Below are 12750 nucleotides of genomic sequence, written 5' to 3' on the forward strand. Positions count from 1 at the left end.
ATTTAGAAAATCTAACTCCTCACCTTGGTCCGGCTACGTGTGTTGCTATCCTAACCTTATCTTTACCTCATATTAAGCACCGTAATCGATATTTGACTAAGTTATTACCTCGTACCAATCAATACTAGCCTATTAAATAGTATACACTAAATCTATGTTAATAATTCTTTTCCTATTATCTACCTCCTTGGTCCGGCAAGTAGCATTAAGGCGAGTTCTAACGTTGGCCGTCCGTTAAAAAGATTTCTAAGTGAAAAAATTATTAAAACATGCAAGACACCATTCTACAATTGTTATTTTAGTTAGGTTTTATCTCATTATTTGCCTATGGTTCCCACAACCCTAGTTATGGAGTTTAGTTACCCATTGTCATAATTACAATATTCAAATATATTATATAAGAATTCATGTACTTACTTCAATAAGGAAGAGTAAAATCCGAAACTGTGCTTGATTAATCACCAAAAATCACTTGCAAGAATCTCAAAGTAATCAATAATATCACAAAAAGTCTAATGATAATCAAAAGTCTAACAATTAAAAGTCTAACAATCTAATCATGGTCACAACGGACCGTCATGGACTCCGTTGTCCCATACTTGTGCAATTTCTTCTGCTGCTCTTCTTCATTACCCTCGACGGCAAGTATGACAGACCGTCATAGGCACAACAGTTCGTCGAGGGCCTTCGTTCCAAAACACTTCATCTCTCGGAATAGAGGTACTGGGATTACTTCTCTTATCTTCATGATGAACCTGTAGGATGGACCGTCATAGACACGACGGACCGTCACAAGCTTAAAAACCCCACACATGGTCAGACTTCCCCATCTTCCTTCAACAACTGCACTAAGCTGCCACCTATGTACCGTCACAAGCACGACGGACCGTCATAAGCTCCGTAAGTGGTCTCTTCTGCATTTCTTCGCTTAAAATCTCCGCATTCAGCTTTGGACATTTTATTTCCTGCAAAATACAAAGAATCTTATATATAAATTAACACAAAAAGGCTTTTGGACACACTAAACTTAAAGAAAATTTTTTAGTAATACCGTGAAACCACGGTATATCACTTTTGCACTCAGACACGCTTTTAATTTCACTGGTAGGGGGCCTCCCGGGTAGGGGGAGGGGGGTAGGGGTGAAAACATAAAAATGTAAAGTATGGGTTGGCGGGGAGGGAGGGTAGGGGAAAAATATCAAACATATAAAGTTAAAAATATTTTTTTTAAATAAATATATATATTTTGGGAGGTGGGATGAGTGTTAGGGGCAGGGGTGGAGGTAGTGGTGAAAAAATAAAATTTGAAGTCAAAAATATTTTTTAAAAACAAATTTATTTTTTTGGGTGGGGGTAGGGGAGGAGGTGGTGTATGGGTGAAAAAATAAAAATTTTGAAGTGCAAAAATATTTATTAAAAATAAACTTAATTTTTCTTTATGAAAGGGGGGGGGGGAGGGGGTCGTACGGGGTGGGTGGGTGGGGTCCGCGATAGGGGTGAAGAAATTAAATTTTTAAGTTGAAAATATTTTTTTAAAACAAATCCATGTGTGTGTGTGGGGGGGGTGGTTCGTGGATGGGGCCGAGGGTAGGGGTGAAGAAATTTAATTTTGAATTTGAAATAATTTTTAAAAACAATTTATTTATTTTTTTGCGAGGGGAGTCGGGGGGGGGGGGGGGGGGGAGTCCGTGATCGGGGTAAAAAAATGAAATTTTTAGATTGGAAATATTTTTGTAAAAACAAATTTAATTTTTCTTGAGGTGCGTGGAGGCATGAAGGGGTTCTAGGGGAGGCTGGAGTGAAAATATAAAATTTTGAAATTGAAAATATTATTTAGAAATTGATTTTTTGTAAAAAAAAAATGTTATTTGAAGTTAGATGAGTGTTTTGGATAATGTTTTCCTGAACTTTTGAAGGGAAGTTAATTTCCTTAATTTTGTGGAAAATAAGTTTATTTGAAAACATTTTCCAAAACTTTTATCCCAATAAAAATGAGAAAATTGGAAAACATTTTCTTTCGTACCAAACACAATCGAAGAGTCCTTATTGTTTGTTGATAAAGAGGTAAAGTCAACATCCTCCCTCAAACAAATGATAAGTATCACAAAGCATGGGTTTGGACAAAAGATAGTTGTATCTCCTTCTTAACATGACCTTTGTAAACAAATATTTAGAGGATATATATTGCAGGTTAATACTTTGATCTTTAGAGGATATATACTTGTATGAGCTTGGTATTTTCATGATGAACGGGGCAGGTTTCTGTTCTGATTGCTCTAATAATTTCTCCATACAATGTGGCTGATTCTTCCATTTTGATGTCGAGTTTTGATAACAACCTTCGTAACCAATAATTTCAAAGCATGCAGCAGACATACTTTTATATGCAGCTTCTGTAGATAATTTCGATTTTTGAGGTTGTTTTCTGCACTTCCAAATGATCATACACGAGCTGAGGATCATGCACTAACCTATAGTGGACCGTCTTGAGTTAGGGAATCCAGCCTAATCTGCATCAGTGCATCCTACTATGACCAGAAATGAAGATGATGGGAATAACAGACATCGATTCAAAGTACGTCTTATGTATCTAATAACTCTGAGTAAAGTTGTCCAGTTTATCTTGTAATGCTCGGCAACAAATTGACTTAACATCTGTACCGCATAAGAAATAACAGGATGGTTCATAGTAAGATACATAAGTGACCAAGGTCTGATCGACAAATATCTCTCCTTCCTATTTTTTTATTTGCTTCAATTGGAGTATGGACCTTCTTATTAACCATCATATTAGCTAACCGAACTAGATATTTTGCATTCTATTGTTGATTCAATCGTATGACTTCTTCTCTGCAACATACCATCAACCCCCAAAAAAAATTTTGTTGGCTTTCTTAGGTCCTTTATCTTGACCGAGGAGTGTATAAGATTTTTTAACTGAGAGGTTCAGACTTCATCATTTCCTCTATAATCATATCATCAACATAAAGGAGAAGAATAGAAATACTTGTTGTAGAGTGACGTATTACTATTGAATAATCTGAGTTGTTAAGAATAAAATCGGCGCATAGGATTGTAGTGCAAAACTTTTCAAACCAACAGTATGGAGCATGTTTTAATCCAATACATATATTTATTAAGAAAACACACCTTATTTAGATTAAAAAAAATTGTAACCTGGTGGTTTATTCATCCTGATAACTTCATACAAGTCTCCATGCAAGAAAGCATTCTTGATGTCCATATGATGTAAATTCAAACTTCTAAAGCTACCAATATACATATTGTCGTCATCATAGCTACTGGAGAAAATGTTTCATCGCAATCAATTCCAAATTCCTGCTTTGTCCTTGAGCTGCCAATCTTGTCTTGTATCAATCTAGGTATCCGTCAGCTTTTATCTTGATAGAAAACACCCATCTACTTCCAATAATTGTTGCATTTGTTGCTGTTAGAATTAATGCATCCACACCTTGATGTATAGCCTTTCAATAGTCTTTTTAAGTCTGTCAAGAAGTCCTTTAGGAGTTAGTAATACATGTATCGAATAAATTGTGATACATGTATCTAGTTATTTGTGCAAGAACTTTGATTTTACATTTCATTAGTATAGATAAAGATGTAATAGATGACTATAATAATCTTAAGCTTACTTAAGTAGCCTATATCAAAGTTGAGTATTCTCTAAAAAAAGCATAACTTGAGTATTCTCTAAAGAAAGCATTCCCCTTCTATGTTTCCTACAATTGGTATCAAGAGCAGGTTTTCGTTCTTAATCTACGGTTAGGTGAAGGAAAAACTAGTACATCCAAAACATATGAGTGTGTTGATTCTTCGGTTGTACTCCATTTTTTGATGGAAATGATTTTGAATATTTGAGGATAAGAATGAGAACACATTTGACAGTTGAATATTTGTGGGCTACTGTTGTAAATGGCTATGAAGAGCCTAAAATGATGGTGAACTTTTAGTAGTAGAGATAAAAAATCTTTAGGCTAAATATCGTCAAAATGCAAAATCCTTGAGCAAATTCCAAATGGGAGTCTCAAGAGCATATTTTTATAAAAATTTTGCTTGAGAGACTGCAAAGGAAGTTTGTAGTCTCTGCAAACAGAGGTTTATGGTGACAAAAAGGTACATACTATAAATAATCAAACATTTAGTAGAGAATTCAAAACATGAAGATGATAGAATCTGAAAAAATTAATGAATAATGAACAAGTGTCATGAATATTGTTAAAGAAATGAGAAATCAAGGTAACCAACAAGTTGTGGAAAAGAATCTAGTTCGTGTCACAGAGAAATCTGAGAATATTGTTGTTATCACGGAGGAGACTAAAGAACTTTCTAATATTTTCGTCAAAGATCTTGTTGGATCATTTCGTGCACAAAAGAATAGAAAATATTTTTGGGAAGATCAGCCAAAAGAGACAACTTTCCAGTCCGAAACAAATGAGAATTCTCAAAATTTCTCAAAATATCAACAAAAGAAGAATTGCAATCTAAAAAAAAGCGGGATCGTGATGATTCTTCTAAGAAGGTTGAAGAAAAATGTGAGAAAAGTGCTAGTCTTTTTTGTAAAATTTGAAAAAGGAACTAATCACAATGAAAAAAATGTTGACACAAAAGCAAGACAATTGTGATTTTTGCAAAAAGTTTGGCCACATTAAGAGGATTGTTGGCACAAGAAACGGGAGCAATTATTTATTTATTTTTTTGCAAAAGTAGAAGGAAGAAAGGGAAGAAAACATTTTCTTTGCTTCATAATCTGATGTTTCAGAAAAAACCAATGATTAGTATATTGATTGCGTTGGTAGAAACAACATGACATGATATGAATAAACTTTTCTCCCAAATAATAGTAGTGTCACTACTAAAGTGATGAGGAATGGAGTCTTAGTTGATGCAAAATGTAAATGAACCATTTCGATCAACATAAAAGGGAGCTGTAAGTAAATTGATGATGTGCTTTATGTTCCTGACTTGAAGAAAAATTTCTTAGTATTGGTCAATTCATAGAAAATGGTTATTCTGTTGTGTTTATAGATAACTATTGAAAGATTTATGATAAAATTGATTCAAATCATTGTTGAAGTAGAGATGATAAAAATAGAAATTCCTTTATAATTTCATTAGAATACATTAAAAAATGAAGTTGTAGATGATAAATTGTTTTGGCACAAAAGATTTTGTCACTTGAATTTTCATGGTTCGAAGATTCCATAGCAGAAAGACATGGTGCAAGGCCCTCCAGAATTAAAGACTAAGATTAAGGTAGAGAATACTTCAATTTTAGATGTATCAAAATAAAGAAGAGGACGAGGAAGAGGAAGGTGTCCACAAAGGGGACAAATATTAGATCATGATGATGAATAACCATCCCCAAGAGAAAGAAAAATCTTGAGTGAAATTTATCGAAGGTGCAACTTTGCCGATGTTGAGCCAGATAATTATTAGGAGGTAATAATAAAACATGATGTTTCACAGAAAGCCTTGACATAAAAAAATTGTATGATGGAGAAAGATAATACTTGGGATTGTGTGACTATAACTAAAGAAATAGAAGTTATAAGTCTAATATTGATTTACAAAACCAAACTAAATCAAACAGGAGAGATTCAATGGTACAATAGAAAGGCAAAATTCGGTTGCAATTTTTCTCAGACAACAAAACAACATGTTGGCATCTTCACCAAAACATTTCCATGAAAAAGGTTTTGGTATCTTTGAGAAGGCATTGGAGTTGTCAAGAAAATGCATTAAGGGGAAGCGTTGGAATTAATGTATTTACACCTTGATTTTTGGTCTTCAAATATTGTCTTTTAGTTTTTCAAGAAGTCTTTTAGTAGTTTGTAATGCATGCATGTAATAAATTGTGATATATGTATCTTGTTATTTGTGCAAGACTTTAGATTTAAATTTTATTCAGTATAAATCGAGATGTAATAGATGATTATAATCATCTCAAGCGGCCTTAAGTAGCCTATATAAAACTGAACATTCCCTAAAGAAAGCATTCCCCTTCTATATTTCCTATAGTTGGTGTATCCACCATAACCCTTGTATCGTTTTCCTCAAGGGCAACTAATTCTTCATGCATTGCATATTCCCAACATTTTATTTACCACTAGCCTTCATGTAATAATTTGACACAGCTATAGAATTTAAGGTTGTTAGTATGGCATATCACCCTGCTGAGTATCCATATTGACCTGGAGGAGGAGCATGACAGGAAGATCGTACAATGGGGTCAATTATATTTTCATGTGTACGAGAAGGTTGCTAATTAATGTTTAATGAAGAATTATATATGGTAGTTTGATAAGGTAAAGGATTAGTATTTACTGAAGTAGTATCATTATTAAAAAGGATCAAAGTCATAAGTAGTACCTGTCGTGGCAGTGGACATGTTCAACGATAAACCAACGACTAGGTGGCTATGAGAAGAAGAATCATGAGTAGAACTTTCTTTCAAGAAAGATATAGTAGAAAATTGTAAGTCTTTGTTATTATAAGTAAAAGAATTCTCAAAGAAGATAACTTGTCGAAAAATTCTCAATAAACGACTAGTTTAATCCAAATACAAATACGCCTTTCGAATACCATTGTATTCATGATCTAGAATAATAACAAAGCAAACACAACCAAAGACTTTAAGGTGTGAATATTTGGGCAACCTTTTGAAAAGAAGAAGCTATGGACAATTTTAGTTCATACTCGAGGATGATTGTCCATATATAAGATAAATAGTTGCTTGGTTTGTGTCAACCCAAAATATTTTTGAAACATGTGAAGTATTAAGAAGAGCTAAAGTAGTTTAAACAATATTTCTATTCTTACCTTCCACCACACCGTTTGTTATGGTGTACAAGCACAAGAACATTGATGAATATTTCCTTTATCTTGAGAAAATTAGTGAGATTTAACATGATATACTCTCCTTCAAGATTTTGAACGAAAAATGTTGATTTTTTTTTTTCAAATTGGATTTCTACAAGGTTATAAATTTTTAGACAATGTTTGGTATCACAAAATTATTTGTGATTAATAAATAAGATGAAATACTTGTACCCCAAAAGATAGAAAATTGGAGAAGGTCCCCAAATTTCAATATGAATTAAATCAAAAAGAAAACCCATGTATTTTTTTACTGAAAAGGACTCTTTGATTTTGCACAACTTTCACAAGGTAATTTAGAGGGAAAAGTCAATGAGTGTTTACTCAACAAATTACACTATTTAAACATATATTTAAACGAGAAGTGTGTGGATGACATAAACGTCGATATCACAAGTTCCCTATTTTATTTTAAAACAAAATATCTTTATTTGAAGCTGAGTGAAAACATTGATGAATTTTGGTTTCCCAAGATTGAAGAAGAAATAGTCTACCTTGCATCCCCTGGCCGTCGTTCCCTTGTCAATATGTTCTAAATAACACAACCATTAGGAGAAAAGATGACCAAAAAATTTAATTCTACAAGTAGCCCAAAAGATAAGAGATTCACACTAAGTTTTTGTACACAAATATCTCTTGAAAATTGTTTAATGGAGCCATACCTAATTCAGATAAATCATAGACTTTTGCTGTAACAATTTTATGTCTAGAGTATCGCTTAGATAGATCAGAGAAAAGTTATTGATTTCCTGTCATATGGCTAGATACAGCAGAATCAATTTGTCATACTATTGAATCTGAAATTTTGTTATTGATTTCCTGTCATATGGCTAGATGCAGCAGAATCAATATGTCATACCATTGAATCTAAAATTTTAGTCTTACTTGGGTACATAGAAGTCATTGCTAAACGGATTGCATTAGGCATTGTGTTTCCTATGAACCGACATCCCTTGCTATCATTTCTAAGTTTTTATAAGGATTTGAGAGTTTTTCAGGACCAAATTTCATGGGACATTCAAGAATAATATGATCATCCTTCTTACAATAGTTGAAATAATTCTGCTTTTTGGAATGAGAAATAACATACCTTTTCCTTGTATGATTGCATTGAATAGGCTTGTTGGAGTTGCTTGAGAAAGATGATTCTTTGTATGCAGCTATGGCAATTTCCATTGTAAGGGAGTTCTCCATAGAAGCTTGAGAACTTAATCGAGTATCTTCTAGGACATCACAAACTACCACATACAAAGCTTGTAGTTTTTATTGTTAATATTATTAGCACACAAATACTTTGACTCAGGCCTGATTTTCATTAGAAATTGTACAATCCTTGTTCTTTTCTTTGTAGCCATGAAGTCCTTCTAAGTTCAATCCATCCACAGGGATGCAGGCAGAAAAAACCTGATCTTGCTCTGTCCATAATGTACGTAATACAGATTAAAAAGAACAAACATTTTTCTCACCTTGTGTAGATTCCGCAAGTAGTTTTTAATTCTAATTCTCTAGCCAGATTTTTTTGGTTACCGAGTTTATGTAGCTTACTCAACATTTCTGATGCTTTCTCAAACAATGTCAATTCCGTAGCTATATCTACAAAGACAGATTTGACTAGCCATGTGATAATATTTCCATTGTCAGCATACCAAGCTTTTTTTTCTTTATCTTCTGCGGGTACCTCCTTTGATCAATCCATAATTCCAAGGAGGCCCTTTCCTTTAATGAAAGGTTTGAAATGGAACTCCACAATCGAAAAGTTATGCCCATTATTTATCGAAAAAAACAAACGCTCTTGATACTAAGTAGAATAATGATGAAAACATAAAATTTAAAATGAAAGAATTGTAATATATTTTCTTGATAACACGGTAGGATTAACAAGATATATATACATGGATTAATAGTCATAATCGTCTTCTAATTTTAAGCAAGTGACTATTAGCCATAATGGTAGATCCGTGATTTGGGGAGATCTCTTATTTGAGGTTGATGTGGGGCTGATAAATAAGGTAAAGTCAACATTCTCCAAACTTTTGGCCATGTACACCATCCAATATAGAAGTATTTACTAAAAAATCTCGAAAAATGGAATCATCAGCATCCCTACAACAATCTTGTCACTTGTAATAATTTTCTTGAACTTCCATGAGTTATCCAAATCAATTTTTGGGGAAGGGTATAAGTCCCTTATCTCCAGTAGTTGCCAGTTCACTACATGGAAAGTTGAGAGTAGTTAAAGAAAAGTATATCACAAGCATGGATTTTATTTGAGGTACTTAAACATCTTGTCAAATGCAAAATCTCTCCCTTTGTCATTTTCATACTTATTGAATCTAGAAAGTCTGGTGGTTGATGTGCACAAGGATGTTATTTACTGTCACGACCAGAGTCTATACCCTGGACGTTGCTGGCATTCAAGAACCATTGTTGGTCCCAAGCGAACCCTCATCCTGGCATACTACAAGCGTAAGATTATCTTCAGAATAGGAAAGCTTAAAACTTCATAAATTCAATAAAGTCAGCTTTAAGAAATTCTGAACAATACTCAATAAATAACTTTGAATAAAAAATAATATATTAAACTTCCTATAAAATATGCAACTTAATTCTTTAAAACATTTAATAACATTAATGAATAATACAGTCTTTTCAACTATACTGACTATCTATAAAGACTCTAATTGATAATGATGGAAGTTTGGACAAAACCCACAACATCCCGACTAAACTAAAAAGCAAATCAAAAAATGCTGGAAGCAAGGAGGCTCACCATGGTTAACTTGAACTCTCGGATGTGTCAACGGAACTCCTATTGATGATCTTAAATACTTGTGTCTGCATCATGAGAAGATGTAGGAAAAATGGCTCAGTACGTGGAACGTACGAGCATAAGGGGATTCTCAAACATAGAATAAGCTTGAAACATAATCAAAGGAAACATTCTTATCTTTTCTAAGGTCACTCAAATCAACTCAAGAATAAGATACAACTCAAATATATGAGACGCGCTCAACTCGAAGATATGAAAGGCACTAACTCAAGATACTCATAGAAAGATAATCAACTATAAATACTGAACTCGTAATAATGCAATAAATAGAGATGCTATATATGGAAAACTTTATAAAACAGTAAAAACAACTTAGTTCATTAAAGAAAATACAATAACAAACTCAACTTTACTTATATAAGAAAGAAGAATAATTACTATGGAAGTTTCTCTAACCGACAAACACAACTGTGAGCCTAAGTGATGGTACAAGGTTTTGCTTCACGCTACCAAGGACCATCCTATACCTTTCAATCGGCATATGATCTTACTTAACTTATTGGATCCACTAGCTTAACTTATGTGATCATCTAAAAAGTATGAGCCATTAATACCTATGATGGCTACATAGTGTGTATGAAGACTATTTAATATGAACTCGCATCCCCATTTTGTTGATCAATACTACTCCCAAAATATACTTAGCTCATATGTGTTTAAAACAAACTTCTTTCTTTAGGTTGAGATAATTACTCAACTCTTAACTTACAAGCTCTCTTAGAATTGATGGTCCCTTTTCTTGCTCAAAAAATCTTTTGGGAAAATCTCAGTTTCCTTTTTATCTCAAATGTGAAAATATTTATAAATTCTTAGGGAATACTTAGTTCTCTAAAACTTTGTGAAATGAAATCAACCCTTCACTCTTAGATTTTCTTGAACTCTTAGTGTTATAACAAAGTCCAAATATTTGTAAAAGACTTCATAAAATATAGTTCATGCCGAATAATATGCATGGACAACTCAATCCAAGGTTTTCAATAACCATAGATAGAACTTAAGAATTTCAATTATACTACTCTTTTCAAGAATGCTCAACTCAAAGGGTTCATGCAGAATTTTGAACATGAACTACTTTACTCAAGGACTCAAAGATACTTCACATATCAAGACTATTCGGCTTATAATGTTCATGTGAAATTATGAACATCAAAATTCAACTCAAAGACTTCTTGATTAACATGAATAGTCCCATGATTAGAATTATAATCTCAAAGGGAATAAGGAACTCAATTCTAAAGACTTAGAACTTCAAGATACTACTTCTCTGAAAGATTCCCAAATTACACAACTCGACTTGATGGTCTGCATAATAATATGGAACTCATGAATACAACTCTTCTCTTTCTCTAAGTTACTTTCTCAGAACTATGTTCAAATAGATAGTTTACCTCAAAGGGTTCACAATTGAACTCAATAACTTTCTTGAACTGTACTTTTAACTCTCTCTTGAATGTGAATCATGAATTCAAGAGTTATGGTTAATGATATGAAGGATCTCATGATAATGATGTAGACTAATGAATACTTTCTCATCTTTCTCATCATTCTCATACTCACTTGCTCGACTCATGAAACAAATAAAATATTCACATAAAAGAGAACCCTAGGCCCGCCTACGTGACGCAACCACAAGAATGAATTTCCTTTTAAATTATTTATTTGCAAAACTAGTCTTACTCTTTCATGAAAAGATGTGACTTTATGAAAAGTTGTGAATTTTATAAAGAGTTGCGACTTTTATCAAAAGTTGTGACAGTTAAAAAAAGTTGTGAGTTTAATGAAGAGTTGTGACTTTTAAAAATTTGTCACTTTTATGAAAGTTGCGACTTTAATGAAAAGTTATGACTTTAATGAAGAGTTTCAACTTGTTGAAAGGTTTGGAACTTTCTGAAAGGTTGTAACTTTACAAATAGTTGTAACCTTTCTAATAAGGTGCAATAAACAATTGTTCAAAGCACCCTTGTTGTCTAAAAATAGAGAGATTATCTCTCATTTTAAAACTACAAAAATTCTGATCTTCTTATTCTACTTCCTCAAAATTAAATATTCGTGTATTTTGCTCCAGTTGGGTGACTTACATACACCATTGTTTTATAAGTTGGTGAATAAAAGCGTTTCATCCTGAGTGGATGTAATTCTTTAAACTTCTCGTGATAGGAATTATTTTTAGGGGGACATAGTGTATTCAGTAGATTCCTTTTTTTTTCATTTTCAATCTATTTTATATATTTTGGTATATTTTCTTACACTAACTAATTTATGTTTATGATATTTATTGTTTTTATTGAATATATGTTTTTAACTCTATTTTTCTGTTTCTGCAAAGCTAGTGTCTCCGATTTTATTGAATATATACGTATATAGTATGTATATTCGTTATGCGGAAATAAATTATTGGACTTAGTTACAAAAATTCTCACTTACAATATGTACAACTTAAAATTTTGTTTTATATTGCATAAAGTCTTTGTATATGTATTCTTATTTTCTTTTTAATTTTTCATTTAATGTTTATTAAAGCACCAACTAATTATTTTTTTTATAAATTATTCATTCATTAGAGATTCTTGAGTTATGAGGTAATGACAAATAATCTAATTCATGTTGGCAGATTTTTCAAATGATTCAAATGGACTTTCCCAATTTGTTCGAAAAAACTCTTATGACCGAAATCTTAGCTCTACCTTAAATGTGAAATTATGAATTCAAGGTTATGATTAGTGGTAGAAAATATATATTGATGTTTAGGAGTGTTTTTTAGATAGATAAGCATGAGAAACGGTTGAAAAACACCGTCTGCGGAGTAAGTCTGCGACGTGGAGATGGTTTAAAATGTTTTTCAAAATAATTTTTAAATAGTGGAGTCTGCATGGAAGACAACAAACCCAACACTATGGAAGCTTACGTAACTGAAGGAATCATCTTTTTAAAGAACTTGAAGGAAAATCCTACAATATGAACTTAGCCTTAGCGCTTGTTAATTTTCGTGAGCATAGAATCTTTGGAGTGAATGAGAGGTTTTG

General features: G+C 32.6%; 1 long non-coding RNA gene across 1 annotated transcript; it reads right to left on the minus strand.

Moving 5' to 3' along the window:
• Window positions 1–3132: 3132 nt before the first annotated feature.
• LOC109121331 (uncharacterized) lies at window positions 3133–8770 on the minus strand. The gene is made up of 2 exons (XR_002028729.2): window positions 7988–8770; window positions 3133–3506 (listed from the first exon to the last, which is right to left on the minus strand). It is a non-coding gene; the product is annotated as an uncharacterized lncRNA (long non-coding RNA).
• Between the last annotated feature and the right edge of the window lie 3980 nt (window positions 8771–12750).

Source organism: Solanum lycopersicum, chromosome 10 (genome assembly GCF_036512215.1).
Source record: "Solanum lycopersicum chromosome 10, SLM_r2.1".
NCBI lineage: Eukaryota > Viridiplantae > Streptophyta > Magnoliopsida > Solanales > Solanaceae > Solanum > Solanum lycopersicum.